Source organism: Dendrobates tinctorius, unplaced genomic scaffold (genome assembly GCF_039654945.1).
Source record: "Dendrobates tinctorius isolate UK_male_01 unplaced genomic scaffold, ASM3965494v1 ptg000014l, whole genome shotgun sequence".
NCBI lineage: Eukaryota > Metazoa > Chordata > Amphibia > Anura > Dendrobatidae > Dendrobates > Dendrobates tinctorius.
Window position 1 is genome coordinate 6,404,670 of NW_027361682.1, and position 17,360 is coordinate 6,422,029.

The 17,360-nt window shown below is 42.6% G+C and overlaps 2 protein-coding genes across 4 annotated transcripts in view; one reads left to right on the forward strand and one right to left on the reverse strand.

Moving 5' to 3' along the window:
* LOC141073481 (uncharacterized) overlaps window positions 1-17,360 on the reverse strand; it is a 349,087-nt gene that overhangs the window by 109,964 nt on the left and 221,763 nt on the right. The gene's annotated exons all lie outside the window — the stretch shown is intronic.
* The window catches only part of LOC141073468 (uncharacterized), a 57,820-nt gene that overhangs the window by 4,567 nt on the left and 35,893 nt on the right, over window positions 1-17,360 (forward strand). The window contains exon 2 of one of the 2 annotated variants that reach the window (XM_073560702.1): window positions 1,296-1,386. The exons of the other annotated variant lie outside the window; for it this stretch is intronic. The gene's annotated coding sequence lies outside the window, so the exon portion shown is untranslated. The remainder of the gene's footprint in view (window positions 1-1,295; window positions 1,387-17,360) is intronic. 2 annotated transcript variants of the gene reach the window in all.

Sequence of the window (17,360 nt, forward strand, 5' to 3'; positions counted from 1 at the left end):
TCTCATGATGCCATCTATTTTGTGAAGTGCACCAGTCCCTTCTGCAGCAAAACAACCCCACAACATGATGCTACCACTCCATGTTTCACAGTTGGGATGGTGTTCTTAGGCTTCCAAGCTTCTCCCTTTTTCCTCCAAACGAAACGATGGTCATTATGCCTAAAAAGTTAAATTTTAGTTTCATCAGACCACAGGACATGCCTCCAACAATGAAAGTCTTTGTTAGTGTGTGCATTTGCAAACATTAATCTGGCTTTTTTATGTTTCTTTTGGAGTTATGGTTCCTTCCTGGCAGAATGGTCTTCCAGCCCATGTTTATACAGTATTCGTTTCACTGTGGATATTGACACAATCTTACCAGCTTCCACCATCCTCTTTACAAGGTCTTTTGTCCTTGGGATGATTTGCACATGTTGGACCAAAGCACATTCATCTCTGGGACACTGAACCCGTCTCCTTCCTGAGAAGTATGAGGGCTGGACATTCCCATCTTGATTGCACTTGTGTATAATAGTTTGTACAGATGAATGAGACACATTCAGGTATCTCGAAATTGTACCCAAGGATGAGCCAGACTTGTCCAAGTCCCCATTTCTCTTCCTGATAGCTTGGCTGATTTCTTTAGACTTTCCCATGATGCTACACAAAGAAGCAGGGTGTTTCAGGTGTGCATTAAAATACTTCCACAGGTGTGTCTCTAATTAACTCAGATGTTGCCAAGAAACCTACAGGAAGCTTCATAAAACATATCATCATATGGACAGTCCAGAATTGTTTAAAGGCATAGTAATCTTAGTGTATTAAACTTTTGACTTTGTAGTAAATAATGAAAAATGCCTTAAAACATTCTCTCATTATTCTGGCATTTGGCAAATTTTAATAATTACAGTAATTCTAATTGATCAAAAACGAGAGAGGTTTATTCTGATTTCATGTCAGATATTGAGAAAAACATGCATATGTGTTTTTATATAGTGTATATAAACTTCTAGTTTCAACTGTATGTATATTAGACATGTTGAATAGGTCCGCTATTCATTAATGCCACAGATGTTCAGTAATTAATTCCAACATTGAACCTGTTTGATGACACTCTTTTGGGAGTGTTTATAATGTTTTGAAAGCATTTTGTATGGATTATTGCCTGAGGAAGGAGCTAAACCGGCTCTGTAACGCTTAGCATTGAATAAAAAAACAATTTTTAGAATACATTTGGTGGCATCATAATCCATACCAGCAGCGCTATACGCAGCCACTTGCTTTTTCCTGGATTATAATTCTGGATCTCTGGACAGGGCCCAGCGTGGTGGAGCAGCAGCCAGTGGATTACACGCCCTAACTTGCAACTTGCTCAGTGTTGTGCCTGCAGCTGCATAACCATTTCAGGTGAGCATTTTCACCATGGAGGTTTTTTTCTGTTTGCCTGTTGTGATCTGCACAAGGTGCACTTTTTCTTTTCCTCTATGTAAGACTGAAGATCATCACGTTACATAATAATATAAACTTAATTCATAAAAAATATATGTCTATAAAGACATAAAATAATGGGAAATTTCCATGATACAGAGACTGGATAAAAAGGTGACAGCAATACACAATAAAGTATATGTACAATAGATCAGATCTTGTGTCAGTGCGGAGTAAGTCACGGTGTCAGAAAGGAATGAAGGCCGCACATCTGAGCATGGCAAAGCAGGAGAAGAAATACAGGTATAATAGGTATATACAGTTGTGGCCAAAAGTATTGACACCCCTGCAATTCTGTCAGATAATACTCAGTTTCTTCCTGAAAATGATTTCAAACACAAATTCTTTGGTATTATTATCTTCATTTAATTTGTCTTAAATGAAAAACCACAAAAGAGAATGAAGCAAAAAGCAAAACATTGATCATTTCACACAAAACTCCAAAAATGGGCAAGACAAAAGTTTTGGCACCCTCAGCCTAATACTTGGTTGCACAACCTTTAGCCAAAATAAGTGCGACCAACCGCTTCCGGTAACCATCAATGAGTTTCTTACAATGCTCTGCTTTAATTTTAGACCATTCTTCTTTGGCAAACTGCTCCAGGTCCCTGATATTTGAAGGGTGCCTTCTCCAAACTGCCATTTTTAGATCTCCCCACAGGTGTTCTATGGGATTCAGGTCTGGACTCATTGCTGGCCACCTTAGAAGTCTCCAGTGCTTTTTCTCAAACCATTTTCTAGTGCTTTTTGAAGTGTGTTTTGGGTCGTTGTCCTGCTGGAAGACCCATGACCTCTGAGGGAGACCAGATTTCTCACACTGGGCCCTACATTATGCTGCAAAATTGGTTGGTAGTCTTCAGACTTCATAATGCCATGCACACGGTCAAGCAGTCCAGTGCCAGAGGCAGCAAAGCAACCCCAAAACATCAGGGAACCTCCGCCATGTTTGACTGTAGGGACCGTGTTTTTTTTCTTTGAATGCCTCTTTTTTTCTCCTGTAAACTCTCTTGATGCCTTTGCCCAAAAAGCTCTACTTTTGTCTCATCTGACCAGAGAACATTCTTCCAAAACGTTTTAGACTTTTTCAGGTAAGTTTTGGCAAACTCCAGCCTGGCTTTTTTATGTCTCGGGGTAAGAAGTGGGGTCTTCCTGGGTCTCCTACCATACAGTCCCTTTTCATTCAGACGCCGACGGATAGTACGGGTTGACACTGTTGTACCCTCGGACTGCAGGGCAGCTTGAACTTGTTTGGATGTTAGTCGAGGTTCTTTATCCAACATCCACACAATCTTGCGTTGTAATCTCTTGTCAATTTTTCTTTTCCGTCCACATCTAGGGAGGTTAGCCACAGTGTCATGGGCTTTAAACTTCTTGATGACACTGCACACGGTAGACACAGGAACATTCAGGTCTTTGGAGATGGACTTGTAGCCTTGAGATTGCTCATGCTTCCTCACAATTTGGTTTCTCAAGTCCTCAGTTCTTTGGTCTTCTTTCTTTTCTCCATGCTCAATGTGGTACACACAAGGACACAGGACAGAGGTTGAGTCAACTTTAATCCATGTCAACTGGCTGCAAGTGTGATTTAGTTATTACCAACACCTGTTAGGTGCCACAGGTAAGTTACAGGTGATGTTAATTACACAAATTAGAGAAGCATCATATGATTTTTCGAACAGTGCCAATACTTTTGTCCACCCTCTTTTTTATGCTTGGTGTGGAATTATATCCAATTTGGCTTTAGGACAATTCTTTTTGTATTTTTTCATTTAAGACAAATTAAATGAAGATAATAATACCAAAGAATTTGTGTTTGCAATAATTTTCAAGAAGAAACTGAGTATTATCTGACAGAATTGCAGGGGTGTCAATACTTTTGGCCACAACTGTAGGTATATATACAACAATTTGTATTTTTGTGAAAGAAAGAAGTACACATATTTGGTATCGCTACATCCAGAACGACCCGCCCTATAAAACTGTCCCTCTAGTTAACCACTTAAGTGAAAACCATAAAAAACAAACAACAAACAGTGTAATAAAATGCAATAAAAAAGAAAAGTAAATAAAAATGGTATCGCTGAAAACGTCATCTTGTCCCACAAAAACAAGCTCCCACACAGCTCCTTCAGCGAAAAAATAAAAAAGTTGTAGCTCTCAGAGTAAAGAGATGCAAAAAAAAACGATTTACAGAAAAAAAAGTATTTGTCTAAAAGCGCCAAGACATCTATTTGGAAGTCGCCTTGCTACACTCATCAGGAGAGCTTTAAACTAGAACAATGTGGGAAGGAAAGCAAAAGGCCAGAAAAAGCCATACACCTGACAAATGCTATTGAGAATTCTGCTATTAAAAGTGGAAAGGAAGAACAAAGACAAAAAAATCTAAATAATAAAAATATTGGAGAAAGAGAAACCAAACACAAACTAAAATGTTTATTTACAAATGCACAAAGCATGGGCAATAAACAAGGAGAACTGGAACTACTAATGCAGGAAAAGAAATGATGTAATTGGAATCACTGAATCTTGGTGAGACAATACACATGATTGGAATACAAGGCTAGAAGGATACAACTTATTTGCCAGAAACAGACTTGATAAAAAAGGAGGAGGTGTCGCATTGTATGTTAGAAAAGCGTATATCTGCACAGAGATCCAAGCTTCAGAGACTGGAAGTTCTGTGGACACTGTTTGGGTAAGAATACAAGGATAGAACAACGGAAAGGACACCATTGTAGGCATTTACTACAGGCCGCCTGTGCAAGCTGAAGATCTGGATGAACTCTTTATGCTTCATATGGCCAAGTTCTCCAAAAAATATGACATAGTGTAATGGGACATTTCAACTATCCAGACATTTGTTGGGAATCTCAGGCAAAACTAACAGGTGAAGCAAATTCTTATCCTCTCTTGCTGACAACTTTATCTTCCAAAAGGTAGGGGAGACAACAAGGGGATCTGCTATCTTGGATCTAATCCTTATAAACAGGGAGGAAATGGTTGAGGAGGTAAGAGTGGCTGGGACCCTAGGAGGTAGCGGTCCCATGCTATTTTAGAATTTTGGATAACTAGAGGAGGAAGACCTGTGAAGAATGAGATTTCAAGGTTAGATTTCAGAAAGTCAGATTTTAAGGGCCTCAGAAAGAGAATCGGAGGGATCCAATGGCTGGATATCCTTAAGGACAAAAATGTCCAGGAAGGATGGGAAATTTTGAAAAATTATATTCTCAAAGCACAGTCGTTAACAATTACGAAAAGAGGGAAGAATAGGAAGTATTTAAGGAAACCAGGATGGAAGAACACAGAACTTAGACACGTGCTAAAAAGGAAGAAAGAAATGTTTATCAAATGGAAGGAGGGAGGCGTAGATAAAGAAGAATATAATGCTGTCTGCAGAACCTGCAGGGCATGCATCAGATTATCTAAAGCTGACAATGAATTAAGGCTTGCAAGAGACATCAAAAGCAATAAAAAAGGATTTTGGGGATATATCAAAAGTTAAAGAAAAGTGAAAGATGCTATAGGATTTTTACAAGATGAAAATGATGAAATGGTAAGAAAGGATGTTGAGAAGGCCGAACTTTTAAATTCCTATTTTGCATCTGTTTTCTCTACTAAAGGAAATGTAACATCAACTGATCTTCACTGTCCTATCAAGGGAATAGAAGAATCCTGGCTATCTATAATCAGAAAGATAGTGAGGGAATACAAAGCTAACATAAATGAATTGAAATCTCCAGGTCCAGATGAATTACACCCCAGAGTACTGAAGGAGATGGCAGAAGTTTTTGAACCACTCTCCATATCTTTGAAAATTCTTGGAGATCAAGAGATGTCCCAGAAGACTGGAGAAAAGCAAATGTTGTTCCTATCTTCAAAAAGAGGAAGAAGGTGGATACAGGGAACTATAGGCCAGTGAGTCTGACTTCTATACCAGGAAAGATCTTTGAACAAATTATTAAGCAACACGTATGTAAGTCAGCATGGGTTTGTAACTACTAAGCCATGTCAGACTAACTTAATTTCCTTCTATGACAGAATCACTGACTGGGTGGATCGGGGAAATGCTGTAAATATAGTATATCTTGACTTCAGCAAAGCATTTGACAAAGTATCTCAGACCATCTTTATTGAAAAAATGACTAAGTATGGAATGGAAAAGGCAACTGTTAGGTGGATTCATAACTGGCTTAGTGATCAGACCCAAAGTGTGGCCGTAAATGGCTGCACATCCAGTTGGAAGAATGTCTCAAGTGGGGTACCACAGGGCTCTGTTCTGGGCCCTGTATTGTTCAACATCTTTATCAATGACTAGCTGAAGAGCCCGGCGTTGCCTGGGCATAGTAACCAACTGTGGTTAGTTATAACAAATTATGATTATATTGCACAAAAAAATGTGCATTTAATCCTATCCTGTGTGATACTGACTGCTGAGCCGTGTGTCTAATCCTATCCTGTGTGATACTGTCTGCTGAGCCATGTATCTATTCCTATCCTGTGTGATACTGACTGCTGAGCTGTGTATCTAATCCTATCCTGTGTGATACTGACTGCTGAGCTGTGTATCTAATCCTATGCTGTGTGATACTGCCTGCTGAGCCTTGTGTCTAATCCTTTCCTGTGTGATACTGACAGCTGAGCTGTGTATCTAATCCTATCCTGTGTGATACTGACTGCTGAGCCGTGTATCTAATCCTATCCTGTGTAATACTGGGCTCCCCCTGCAGTCTGTGTCAGAGAGTGGTCTGTGTTGGCACGGTAATAAATTGTGTTATTTCCAGCTTTGCAGAAGGACGATAACACCATAGAAATGATAAGAATAATAGGCCTCAGTTACCACAACTGTCTACAAAGAAAACTGTTGCTGATAGCAACCAATCACAGCTCATTTTTCATCTTTTAAACAGCTCTGGGACAGCGTGGCGACTTTTGTGTTTCGACTTTTATGTGGCGAGGTTGGTGTATGTGTGGTGAAATGTGTGCTGAGGGTGGTATATGTGTTGAAGCACGTGGTAGTGTGTGGCGCATTTTGTGTGTGTGTTCATATCCCCGTGTGTGGTGAGTATCCCTTGTCAGGGCCCCACCTTAGCAACTGTACGGTATATACTCTTTGGCGCCATCGCTCTCATTCTTTAAGTCCCCCTTGTTCACATCTGGCAGCTGTCAATTTGCCTCTAACACTTTTCCTTTCACTTTTTCCCCATTATGTAGATAAGGGCAAAATTGTTTGGTGAATTGGAACTCATGGGGTTAAAATTTTGCCTCACAACATAGCCTATGACGCTCTCGGGGTCCAGACGTGTGACTGTAGCTGCGACGGTGCAGATGCCAATCCCGGACATACACACATACATACATACATACATACATACATACATACATACACACACTTGAGCTTTATATATTAGATTTAGATGAAGGAATTGAGGGTATACTGATTAAATTTGCTGATGACACAAAGCTAGGAGGGATAGCTAATACTAGAGAAGAGAGAGAGGATTCAAAAAGATATAAATAAACTGGAGCATTGGGCAGCAACTAACTTAATGCTTTTTAACAGGGAAAAATGCAAAGTAGTACATCTGGGCAATAAAAATGTAAAAGCATATAAAGAATGCGAAGAATAGGGCTAAGCAACAGCACATGTGAAAAAGACTTGGGTATACTAGCAGATCATAAACTAAACAGGAGTCAACAGCGTGATGCAGCAGCAAAAAAGGCAAATACAACTCTGAGATGTATTAACAGAAGCATACAATCTAGATCACGTGAAGTCATTATCCCCCTCTACTCCTCTTTGGTAAGACCTCATCTGGAATACTGTGTCCAGTTTTGGTCACCACATTTTAAAAAAAGATATCAACAAACTGGAGCAAGTTCAGAAAAGAGTGACCAGATTGGTGACCGGTCTGCAAACCCTGTCTTATGAGGAAAGGTTGCAGGATTTGGGAATGTTTAGCTTGCAAAAGAGAAGACTGAGAGGAGACTTAATAGCTGTCTACAAATATCTGAAGGGCTGTCACATTGTAGAAGGATCATCTTTATTCTCATTTGCACAAGGAATGACTAGAATCAATGGGATGAAACTGAATGGGAGGAGACACAGATTAAAAAACTTCTTGACAGGGTAATCAATGAGTAGAACAGGGTGCCATGAGAGGTGGTGAGTTCTACTTCAATGGAAGTCTTCAAACAGAGGCTGGACAGACATCTGTCTGGGATGATTTAATGAATCCTGCTTTGAGCAAGTGGTTTGGACCAGATGACCCAGGAGGTCCCTTCCAACTCTACCATTCTATGATTCTATGATAAATGATATAACTGTGTACTGAAGAATACCTGAAGAATAAGGCTGTGTGCACACGTTGCGATTTTTAAGCGTTTTTGCTGCATTCCTATGGCATTCCGTACATGCTGTGCTAATGCTGTGATTTTTTTCCGCGGCGGAATCGCATTGCGGAAAAAAACGCAGCATGCTCATTCTTTTTGTGGAATCGCCGCAATTTTGAAAAGAATTGCCGCGATTCCTCACCCATAAGAATGCATGAGATTCGCTAACTTCCCGCATGTGGCTATGCCCACCATGCACAAAGTGAGCGGCTCATGTGCGGATGGTACCCAGGCCCTGGGTACCATATCCCTGTAAAAAAAAGAATAAAAAATAAAAAATTGGGTTATATTCACCTTCCAGCATCCCGCGCAGCCTTCTTGGGCCTCAGAGTTGCTTCCGTTCCCAGTAATGCCTTGCGAGACCTTTGATGACGTCGCGATTTCGAGATAATGTAGCGGTCCCTATTCCTCCCAAGATTGCAACAGCATCTCGCAAGGCATTATTGGGAACGGGAGCATCGCTGAGGCCCGGAGAGGCTGCGCGGGATGCCGGAAGGTGAATATAACCCAATTTTTTATTTTTTATTTTTTTTTATTTTTAACATTCTTTCTTTTAGTATTGATGCCGCATAGGCAGCCTCAATAGTAAAAAGTTGGTCACACTCGTCAAACACTATGTTTGACGAGTGTGACCAACCTGTCAATCACATTCCAAGCGATGCTTCAAATCGCTTGGAAAGTGCTTGAATTTCGCACGCGAAAATCGCGGGAAAAACGCAAAATAAACGTACAAAAAAGATGCAAAAAAACCCGCATGTTTTTCCTGGGAAGAAGTGCGGTTTTTTTCTGCATACGTGGGCACATAACCTAAAGCTGCATTATCAATTTTACCACTCGCGAACCAGCACAAAGAAAAAAAAAAAAAAAACAATTCCTGAATTGCTGTTTTTGTTCATTCTGCTTCACAGAAATCAGAATAGAAAGCGATCAAAAAACGTTATGTGCCCAAAACTGGTGCCAATAAAAACATCAACCCATCACACAAAAAGCAAGCCCTCACGTGATTCTGTCTGCAGAAATAAATATAAAGTAGATAAATTTATAGCTTTCAAAATATGGCGATGCTAAGACTAGTTTTTGAAGAAAAAAAAAGCATCTTTCAGTGTGTGACAGCAGCCAAATACAAAAAAGATATAAATCTGGTATTGCTCTAGTAGCACTAAGATGAAGAATAAAGTCATCTAATCTCTTTATACAGCAGAGGAACAGTGTAAAAAAATAAATCGAACCAATTCTTGACCTGCTGTTGATTTGTTCATTTTGCCTTCCAAAGATAGCAGTAAGGCACACCGCATACTTATCCTGCGCTGAGCATTGGCATTTCCGTGTAAATTTCTGAAATACGTGATTCAGACGGAACCCCTGATGGAAGATTCCCTATAATGAAACAGATGGAGTCACTTTAGACATTGTGTGGTCTATGATCCGGCTGTGTCTGTATTTTTAGGTGTGTATAAAAGTGTTGTTCGCCAGTGTTTTCTGCACCTCTGAAAAGAATGATACTACTGAACAGAGGCCAGACAGAGTCCAGAGTAACTCTGCTGCCTCATTATAGTGAATGGATCCCTCGGGGGTTTAATCTGAATCACGTCATTCACAGATTTAGATAGAAACCCCGATGTACAGGTGCATCTCACAAAATTAGAATATCATCAAAAATTTAATTTCAGTTCTTCAGTACAAAAAGTGAATCTCATATATTACATAGTAATTTCAAACAGAGTGGTATACTTCAAGTGTTTATTTCTGTTAATGTCGATGATTATGGCTTACAGCCAATGAAAACGCAAAAGTCACTATCTCAGTAAATTAGAATACTTTATAACACCAGCTTGAAAAATGATTTTAAAATCCAACATGTTGGCCTACTGAAATGTATATTCAGTAAATGCTCCTTTTGCATCAATTACTACATCAATGCGGGGTGGCATGGAGGAGATCAGCCTGTGGCACTGCTGAGGTGTTATGAGACGCACCTGTAAGTGCTCAGCATAAAGTACCAGATAAATGTGATCCAAAATGTTATGTAAAATGTTCCCAATAAAAGCTTCAACTCAATCCACAAAAATAGCAAGTCCACACTCAGAGCCGTTACCTGTCAATGGAAATATAGAGGGCTTCGTTACTGGTAGAACATAAGCTCTGTAAAAGCGTTATGCCTCCTAACACCCCAAAAGAAATTCAGCCAATTATGCACTCCCAGATGCCCCCCTCCCTTCTGAGCCCCAGTGTGCCTAAACCATATTTAGCATCCACATGTGTGGCATTTCTGTAGCCATGAGAGCCTGCCTAATTTATGGGTGCATATCTCCAGAAGCATGAGCTGGACTTAATGCATTGGCAAGGCCGGCGTTAGTGGCAGGCAGACAAGGGAGCTGCCTAGGGACACCGCTCCTCCAAGGGCAGCACACCACATGACTGTTATGGGGCCCGTGAGTCAGGGGGCCCGCACGGCGCCAGCGACGCTGTCACTAACGCATTCAACTGTATTGGCATCATAGAAGCTGATACAGTTGAAAGCAATGATGGAGGAGAGAGCATCAGATGACACTCCCTTTCCCATCATTCCCCCTCTGACACTGCGGGTGATGACATCACTTCATCGCGCACCCACTGTGTGCCGGGCAGTGCAGCTGCTGAGATCGGAGCACAGAGCCTTGAACAGCGCAGGAAAAGAGGTGAGGTGAGTATTATTTTTTATTTTTTTAATTTATCAGTGAGTACTGGGCTATGGGGCAGGATTATATTCTAAGGGGGGAACGGGTGGCTACATTATACCTTATGAGGGGGCTATATTATATTCCATGGTGTTGGCTGCATTATGGTCTGTGAGAAGGCTGCGTTATATTCTATGGGGGGGCTGCATTATATTCTGTAGGGTAGCTGCATTATACTCTATGGGGTGGCTGCATTATAGTATATGGGGGCTGCATTATACTCTATCGGACTATGAGCAGTGCATTATAGTATATGTACTACATGGAACCTGCGTTATACTGTATCGAGGACTATGGGGAATACATTATACTATATGAAGAATTATGGGGTGCATTATACTATGGGAATTGAATTGTACTACATGGAGGACTATCGGGAGTGCATTATACTGTACGGTGGACTGAGGAGTGTATTATTCTATATGGAGGACTATGAGGAGTGCATTATACTATATGGAGGACTATGAGGAGTGTATTGTAATATATGGAGTGTATTGTACTATATTGAGGACTATGAGGAGTGTATTGTACTATATTGAGGACTATGAGAAGTCTATTATACTATATGGAGGACTATGAGGAGGGTATTATACTATATGGAGGACTATGGGGCACATTATAATATATATATGGCGGACTAGGCGGCACATTATATTTGTCATGATCCATGCTGGATTATGACAGGTTTTGAATAAGTAACCTTTTTGTTCCTGGTTGCTTGGAGTTGGTTTTGCCCCCGGTGGCCATTGGGGTTATTGCACGGTGTTGTCTTTTGTTCTAGTTTGCCCCCGGTGGTGGTTAGTGTTATTGCACATGATAATGAAGCAGGTGTGATTCCTTGGGTTCTGCCTATAAAGGTGTAGCAGGTGGTTTCACTCACTGTTGGGGATATTGCTCATTTCCAACCAAGACTGGTGAAGGAAGGAACTACAGAGAGCAGCTCAGGGGAGCTCCGGTGTAAAGTCTGGTGAAGGAAGGAATTACAGAGAGGTGTTCCTTGCAGCTCTGACAAAGCTTGGAGAAGTAGCAGCTATTCTGGAGGAAAGCTGCATTCTGGTGGTGGACTCTGTTGCTGGGAGCAATAGCAACAGAGCAAAGCTAAGTGGTGTTTCCCTGTTTGTATTTTTTCCTGGTGTGTATTAGTACAGCGGTGGGGCCAGTGCCTGCACCACCCAGCTCCCTAGCAAGGGATAGTTGTAGTGTTATGAATGGGTCACCGAGGAGAAAAAAGCAAAACAAGCTAAGTCACAGAAAACCAGAGAGGTTGGTAACTATGCAGATTGCAGATCCCTGATCCTACCACACAACTAGCAGCAGCCATGGAGCGTACCTACGATGTTCCTAGACGCTTCGTAACAGCCGGAGGACTAAATAAGCCTGAAGCATGAAAAGGGGAAAACTAACCTCCCCAGAGCAGACCCCAAAGGAATAGATAGCCCCCACACATGTATTGACGGTGAAACAAGGTGAAGTGTTGTGAGTTCATTTTTCCCTTCACCAGTGAGGTCTGATGAACTCCCTCTTCTGGCGAAGGAAGGTAGTGAGGCTGATTACCAAACAGCAGAGCAGGTAGATGATGACTGGGTCACAGGAACTGATGACTGGATATAAGGCAGCCCACGCCCTGCTGCCTTGCCGGTGATTTTCCTGCTGGATTCTTGGAGACCAGTCTGATTTCTGCTTCTCAAAGCTAAGTTTTGCTCTGCTGTTTGTACACTTTAGTTCTGGTTTTGTTTGCCCTGTTTTTTGGAGTTCAGCCATCCCCAGCCGGGGGTGAGCTGAATTCCATTTTTGTCTCTGATCTGTTGATCTCTGGCTCTGTCTTCAGAATATACCTGAGTGCTGATATAGTCTTTTTGAAGCCTAGCGACTTCAGGGCCTGTTTTTCCTATCAGTCTGTTGGTTCATTTTGGATAGGGTTTTTGCGGATTGCAGACAGCAGCTTTTCTATCCTGTCCTATTTAGTTAGCTTGGGCCCCATCATTTGCTCAACCTATCTTTCTATCTGTGTTAGTGTTTTTCATCTTGCTTCACAGTCATTATATGTTGGGGGCTGCCTATTGCTTTGGGGTCTGCTCTGGGGCAGATTAGATTTCCCCTTTCTGTCTTTAGGCTAATTTAGTTCTCCGGCTGTGATCGAGGGGTCTAGGGCACCGTAGGAACCCCCCACGGCTACTGCTAGTTGTTGTGGATAGGTTCAGGGGTCTGCAATCCGATAGCTTCCAACTTCTCTGGTTTTCTGGACTTAGCTATTATTTTTGTTTTTTCCTCCTTCGGTGACTCATCCATAACAGTGAAGGCACAAACACAGGCAGGAAAACAGGCTGAGCAAACGATGGGGCCCAAACTAACTAGAAAGAAAAGGAAAGGAAAGACACTGTCTGCAACTTGCAAAAAACCCTACAAAAATAATGTCCTACACTTCTGATAGCAAAATTAACCCTGAAGTCACTAGACTTCTCCCACTATATCAGCACTCTAAAATATTCTGAGACAGAGCAAAAAGAGACCAAACTAGTAAGGGACAAAAAGCAAATTGGCAAAATACTGATAAATAAGAGTGGAAATTCAGCACAGCCCCCAGCCGTGGCTGGCTGACCACACAAAAAACTGAATAGACCAACAAAATCTAGCTGTATTGTTCAGTGCGAATTCGGCCAAGGGCAAAAATGAGACCCAATCATCCTGATCAGCAGATATAAAACATCTCAAATAAGACTCCAAGGTCTGGTTTGTTCTCTCAGTCTGTCCATTGGTTTGGGGATGAAACGCGGAGGAGAAGGATAACTGAATTCCCAGATTGGAACAAAAGGCTTTCCAGAATCTGGAAACAAACTAGACTCATCTGTCGGACACAATGTTCTCAGGAATCCCATGTAACCAAACCACCTGTTGTAAAAACAAGGGCACCAACTCAGCGGAAGATGGCAACTTTGGGAGTGGTACAAGATGGACCATCTTCGAAAATCTATCACAAATCACCCAGATAACAGTCATTCTCTGAGAGACAGGAAGATCAGAAATAAAATCCATTGAGATATGGGTCCATGGCCTCTTGGGCGCCGGCAAGGGCATCAGCAACCCACTAGAACAAAAACAGGGTTTAGACCGAGAACAAGTCCCACAGGACTGTACAAAATTCCTGACATCACGAGATAAGGCAGGCCATCAAAAGGACCGACTCACCAAATCTCTGGTACCAAAAATACCTGGATGACCAGCCAATGCGGAGCAATGAATTTCAGACATCACTCTCTTTCTCCACTGATCAGGAACATACAATTTTCCCATAGGGCAACGCTCAGGTTTATCCTCCTGAAATTCCTCCAGGGCGCGTCTCAAATCAGGCGAAATGGTTGAAAGAACTACCCCCTCACCTAGGATAGTAGTAGGCTCGGTCACACTAAGAGAATCGGCAAAGAAACTCCTAGGAAGGGCGTCTGCCTTAACATTCTTATTGCCCGGAAGAATAGAGACCACAAAATTAAAACGCGTGAAAAACAAGGCCCATCTAGCCTGTCTAGGATTCAAGCGTTTGGCCGACTCCAGATAAATCAAATTCTTGTGATCGGTGAGGACCACAACTTGATGTCTAGCTCCCTCCAACCAATGTCTCCACTCAAATGCCCACTTCATGGCCAACAATTCCCGATTCCCCACGTCATAGTTGCGTTCAGATGGGGAGAACTTTCGAGAAAAGAAGGCACAGGGATTCATCTTAGAAGTCACAGGGTCTTTTTTGGGACAAAACAGCTCCTGCACCAATCTCAGAAGCATCTACCTCCACCTGAAATGGAAGTGAGACATTAGGTTGCCGTAAAACTGGAGCTGAAGTAAATCTCTGCTTAAGCTCCTAAAATGCTGAGATAGCCTCAGGAGACCAATTCAGCACATCAGCGCCCTTCTTGGTCAGATCAGTCAGTGGTTTGACAATACCAGAAAAAATACCTATAAATTTACGATAGAAATTAGCAAAACCCAAAAACTTCTGGAGGGCCTTCAAAGAAGTAGGCTGAACCCAATCATAAATGGCCTGTACCTTGGCCGGGTCCATTTCAATAGTCGATGGAGATAAGATAAATCCCTAAAATGAAATCCTCTGTACACCAAAGAGGCATTTCGATTCCTTTACAAACAGGGAATTCTCCTTCAAAATCCAGAACACAGTCCGGACGTGTTCCACATGAGAATCCCAATCACTAGAAAAGATCAAAATGTCATCCAGATAGATGATCAAAAACTTATCCACAAAGTCACGGAAAATATTCATAAAGGACTGGAAGACAGAAGGGGCATTAGTGAGCCCAAAAGGCATCACCAGGTACTCAAAATGTCCCTCCGGAGTATTAAACGCCGTCTTCCATTCATCTCCGTGCTTGATGCGAATAAGATTAGACGCCCCCCTGAGGTCAAGCTTAGTAAACCAGTAGGCACTCAACTCTGGAGAATAAATCAGACATCAGAGGTAACGGGTACTGATATTTAACCGTCATCTTGTTAAGGGAACGATAATCAATACACAGTCTTAATGAACCATCTTTCTTGGCCACAAAAAACCCCCCAGCACCTAAAGGTGAAGAGGATGGTCTAATATGACTCTTCTCCAATGACTCCTTAATATAGGATCGCATAGCATCTTGTTCGGGTACTGATAAGTTGAAAAGCCGACCCTTGGAAAATTTACACCCAGGCATCAACTCAATTGCACAGTCATAACTCCTATGAGGAGGCAAAGACGCAGACTTGCTCTCACTAAATACATCAGAAAAATCGGCTAGATAATCAGGAATATCATGAGACTGAGGAGAGGTGGAGAAAACAGGAGCGTCAGCAGCCAGCTGCTCCACACAATCAGACAATTGCTTAATCTCCATTTAGGAAAAAGAAATAAAAATACTCCTACGCCCCCAGAGAAAAAGAGGAAGAAATACAAAAAAAAAAAATTCTGACACTTTTTTTTTTTTTAAACAACTTTTTCCTGCTTTTGAGTACCCTAGAATCTGCGGTATGGCTGGTGATTCTGTTATGAATGGGTCACCGAGTAGAAAAAAGCAAAACAAGCTAAGTCACAGAAAACCAGAGAGGTTGGTAACTATGCAGATTGCAGATCCCTGATCCTACCACACAACTAGCAGCAGCCATGGAGCGTACCTACGATGTTCCTAGACGCTTTGTCACAGCCGGAGGACTAAATAAGCCTGAAGCATGAAAAAGGGAAAACTAACTGCCCCATAGCAGACCCCAAAGGAATTGATAGCCCCCACACATGTATTGACGGTGAAACAAGATGAAGGCACAAACACAGGCAGGAAAATAGGCTGAGCAAACGATGGGGCCCAAACTAACTAGAAAGGAAAGGAAAGACACTGTCTGCAACCTGCAAAAAACCCTACAAAAATAATGTGCAACACTTCTGATAGCAAAATTAATCCTGAAGTCACTAGACTTCTCCCACTATATCTGCACTCTAAAATATTCTGAGACACAGCAAAAAGAGACCAAACTAGTAAGGGATAAAAAGCAAATTGGCAAAATACTGATAAATAAGAGTGGAAATTCAGCACAGCCCCCAGCCGGGGCTGGCTGACCACACAAAAAACTGAATAGACCAACAAAATCAAGTGTGAACATTAGCAGAAAAACTTAGCTTTAGATGACTGGAACAGAGCTGAAAACCAAGAGCTGACAAGCCAGAAGGAATCACCAGCAACTGAACAGGGCGTCGGCTGTCTTAAATCCAATCTGAGACTCCTGAAGTCCAATCGTCATCCTCATTCTCAGGTGGCAGATCTCCAGCAATCAAATCAGCCTCACTACCTCCTGTTACCACCAGAGGGAGTCTGGAAGGAGAACTCACAACTGGTGAACCAGAGAATGAACTCACAACAGTGTAGGGTGTGCTAGGGTGACAGGTTCCGGCTCGGCGACAGGTGAGGAGCCTGTATAGGGAACGTTAGGAGTGTGAGGGACACTGATTCAGGGGAGTGCAGGAGGTCTCCACGTCCCCGTTCCCTATCGCAGGGCCACCATTGTAATTGTTTTCCTGGTTTTAACCGTTATTCTGAAATTCGCCCTGCTGGAGGCGGTGTATCCAGACATACCTGTAGTACTGAAATTTGCCTGCTGGAGGCGGTGTATCCAGGGTCACGCGTGTCATATAAATTCGCCCTGCTGGAGGCGGTGTGTCCAGTCACACGTGACCATGACATTATCACCAACCCTACATTTTTTTTTCCTGGTAGGCCTTTGGCCAAGTTCAGGCCGGTGAGTAATTGCTGCTGGGCCTCACTGAGGTGAGTGAGGAGCTGCATGGTGTGTTGAAGCAGTTCCAGCAGCAGTTATCAGGGTCTGGGGCCTTCCCTCTGGCTCAACCAGAAAATCAAATTTCGGCTCTGGCAAAGTAGCCCCCAGAGTCCCTGCTGGTGAACGGGACTTGCTCATGCACGTGGACACACCCAGACAGGTGGGAGGAGTGGGTGTCCCCATGGTGCTGCCTGGTATTCCCCGAGGTGAAGGGGTATGTCCCTGTGGTGGGCAGATTTGTGTTATAGTCCGCGGGGCTCACGCCAAACCTTCCACACCACCGAAGAAGCCGCCCCCTCCTGGTCGTGTGGAGGAAGGCGACCAGGGAGTGTATATATTTCCTCCATATCCCCGTCCCCTTCTCCTCCAGTTGTGGCTGCAGAGGTGCTGCCAGGGAGTAGGGGCAAGTCTCAACCCTCGCCATTAGCCAACCTAGAGAGGCGCAGGCCTCGTAGTAGCAGGGGTTGGAAGGTGGTGTTTCCC